This window comes from Adiantum capillus-veneris, chromosome 27 (assembly GCF_014529385.1).
Source record: "Adiantum capillus-veneris isolate H3 chromosome 27, ASM1452938v2, whole genome shotgun sequence".
Lineage (NCBI taxonomy): Eukaryota > Viridiplantae > Streptophyta > Polypodiopsida > Polypodiales > Pteridaceae > Adiantum > Adiantum capillus-veneris.
This window is the reverse complement of record NC_140957.1, coordinates 40,227,646-40,231,059: the sequence shown is the minus strand read 5'-3', so window position 1 is coordinate 40,231,059 and position 3,414 is coordinate 40,227,646.

The window sequence follows — 3,414 nt, the reverse complement described above, 5'->3', positions numbered from 1 at the left end:
TGAATTCAAATAACTAGCCATTTTGCCTGTTTGAATTCAAGAGCTGTCCTTTGATTACTTTCCTAAAACTAAAGGTTTGACTTCCTTAAACTGCCAAATAAAGAGGCCCTCCTAGTCCCCATTCTCTTCCTAATGCGAATCTGCTGTTGTATCTTAGTACTATTTCACCCTCCTCTATTTTTTTTTCCCTTCATAGTTTCATTGAACCTTCTTTGTTGATCGTGCTGATTTTTCTCATAATGCTCAAAAGCAAGAGTACGATCAAGTTGTAAACATTGTAAATGCAAAAGTCTCTCTAGCATGTCCGTTGCCTGTTCATTTAACTTTATGAGCATCTTGATGGAAGGAATCTCAACTTCAATGGGCAACAACGCTTCCTTTCCAAACACCAAGTGAAATGGAGAAAATCCTGTTCCTGATTTCACAGATGTCTTATAAGCCCACAAAGCACATGAAAGTTCAAGATCCCATGTTTTAATATGACATTGAGCCATTTTGGTAAGTATCCTCATAAGCTCTCCATTGAATCTTTCATTCATTCCATTGCATTGCGGATAATATGGAGTGGTGCACCTATGTTGTACCTTCAACTTCTCACATAAATAGTCAATCAATTCTCCACAAAAGCTCGGATCATTATCAGAGAGTAATTCCAATGGTAAACCAAACTTACAGCGTATATCCTCATACACAAATTTTCCAACATCCTTGCTAGTGATCTTCTTTACTGTCTTTGTCTCTACCCATCTTGACAACTAGTCAAATTCTATAAGAATATAATGTTTTCCTCTACCAGTCGTAGGCAATGGCCCTATTGCATCAAGGCCCCATTTCTCAAACACATCGTAAGCCAACATAATGTTGTGAAATTCAGCTTTGAGTACTCTCTTACCCATAGTACATTGGCATGGTAAACATGATTTGCACGAATGATGGATGTCCTTTTGTATGCTTTGGCCACACACACCCTTCTTGTAAGATCTTCTATAAAGTTACTTTCATTGCAAAGTGTCCACCACAAGATTCCTCATGGTTTTCTTCTAAAATTCTATAAATCTCTTCCTTCCAAGGTACAAGACGTAGCACCAAATCACTCCCTTTCATGAAAAGAACATCATCATGAAGCACATATTTACCAGCTTTCCTCATGAACACATACTTCTTTGATGCTAGAATGTCTTGAGGTAGAAGGCCTATATGCAAAAACTCTTCTTCTTTTGACAAGGTTTCTCTTCCATGATACATAGCCTCATCAGCTTTAATGACAAACACTTCAGTGATCATCTCCTGTGCAGCATTATTAGCTTCTTCATTTTTGGACCTATCAACATGCATGATGCTCCAAGCTTCAAATTTTTTTAGCAATTGTTTTGTATTTTTGTTTTTCCACACTCCCAGAACTTGCTTAACCACTAGCAAGGCATCACCCCTTATTCATAAACGACAGATTCCAAGTTGCAAACACATATGTAAACCACTTTGAAGAGCTTTAGGCCTTGATTCCTAATCAAAACTCCTTGGGGATCATAAATTACAATGCCTCCAGATGCTGCATCATGAATTTTCCTATATGAGCCATCAAAATACATCAAGCATGCATTTTCAAGGTCTTGTATTCTCGCCCTTTCTTGCTTCATGGCTTCCTCTTTGATCAAAAGTGGACTCTCTTTATACGTAAGAAGATCTACCAAAGTAGTTCTAGTGCTTTCTTTGACCATAAATGAGAATTGAAACTCTTGAAGCTCAATTATACATTGCATCATTGTCTTTGACATGTTTGAGTTATTGAATATTGAGGAAGTAGAGAATAGCTCGTCAAGAAGGTAAAAGGCCGTGGTATTAGATAATGCTTGAATCTTCTACAAACATATACAATGCTAACCATAACAAGCTCCACTTCATAATAACCTCTCTCTGTAGAATTCTTAACTCGGTTGGCACACTATATGGGCCTCATATATTGTAGTCCTTTTCCTTTTTGTAAAAACATGGCACCAATAGCATCTTCTCCCACTGATGGATTCACATAAAACTCTTTTTCCCAATATGGAGCTTGCATAGTAGGAACAAAACCCAAAGTCTCCTTGACTTTCTCAAAAACCTCTTCACATTCAACAACCCAAATTAAGGGGTCAACCTTTGTTGGTTGATGTAAAGGATAGAGAATCTATGATGATATGGACATGAATCTACTCATATACCTAATTTTTTGGATAAAAGTGCCTAATTGCTTTGTATCCTTTGGGGATGGTAGAGACATTAATGCCTTGACCTTTTTAGGATCTAGATGTATTTTATTCTCTGATATCACATGTCCCAGAAGCTTGAATCTAAGTTGTTCCAAATGACATTTCTTTGGATTTAATTGTCCTGCACAATAATCATATCATCTAAATGCCATCTCAAGCTTCATACAATGATCCAGTCGAGTACTAAACATGCAGAAATCATCGATGAAACCTTTGACAAACTTCTCCAAACATGGAGTGAACACCCAATTAGCTCTTCTTTGGTACTCGCCAGGTCCATTGGTAAGACCAAATGGTAGGACACAATAACAAAAGCATACCCATGGAGTTATGCAAGTAGTCTTCTTCCCATCTTCAAGAGCAATAGACATTTGGAACTAACTTGAAAAACCATTGTACACACTATATCGCTCATGTCCTGCATCTGAGTGTAGAACTTCATCAATAAAATGCAAGGGATAAGGATCCTTCTTTGTGGATGCATTCAATGGCTTATAATCAACACAGACTCTCTTTTATAAATTATATGTTTATACTTACAGAAAGCTGTCTTATTGTTTTTTTTTTGCAGAATCCGACAGATATGCCGCTTGGACGTGATGAGACGTCTGATTAGACGATGTCAGTCTAGCCATAGCTAGATAGCATTAGTTTCCTTTTGTCATAGCATATGTATCATGAGATGATGTTTATACGTCTTTTTGTAACTATTGGAAAACCATGTATATTTTTTCAATAATGACAATGGTGTTGTAACTATTACATTTGCAAAGTTTAACAATCAAGTGATTTTGCCTATGATGTGCACAATTGTCATTGATTTACTTTCATCAATTTACTTTTGTCAGTTTTGTATCTTTATTCTACAAACAATACTATGGAAGATGGAGTTAATGGATATATTGTCTTGTGGGTGACTACTTTGGGTCTATATCTAAGCTTGCACTTTCTTTCAAAGGTGAATCTGGGCTTATCTTGGATTCATTTAGGTTTACTCAATTATTGAAACATTCAATATGGTTGATGGGTGGCCGGCCATTCAATGCCCTGCCACCCCACCAGAATTGTTTTCTCTCGGGCGTCGCTATATAAGGCTCTGTAGCATCACTATAAACATCGCTATAGGTGTCTTGTAAATGTGGCTATGATCGTCGCTATAGGCGTC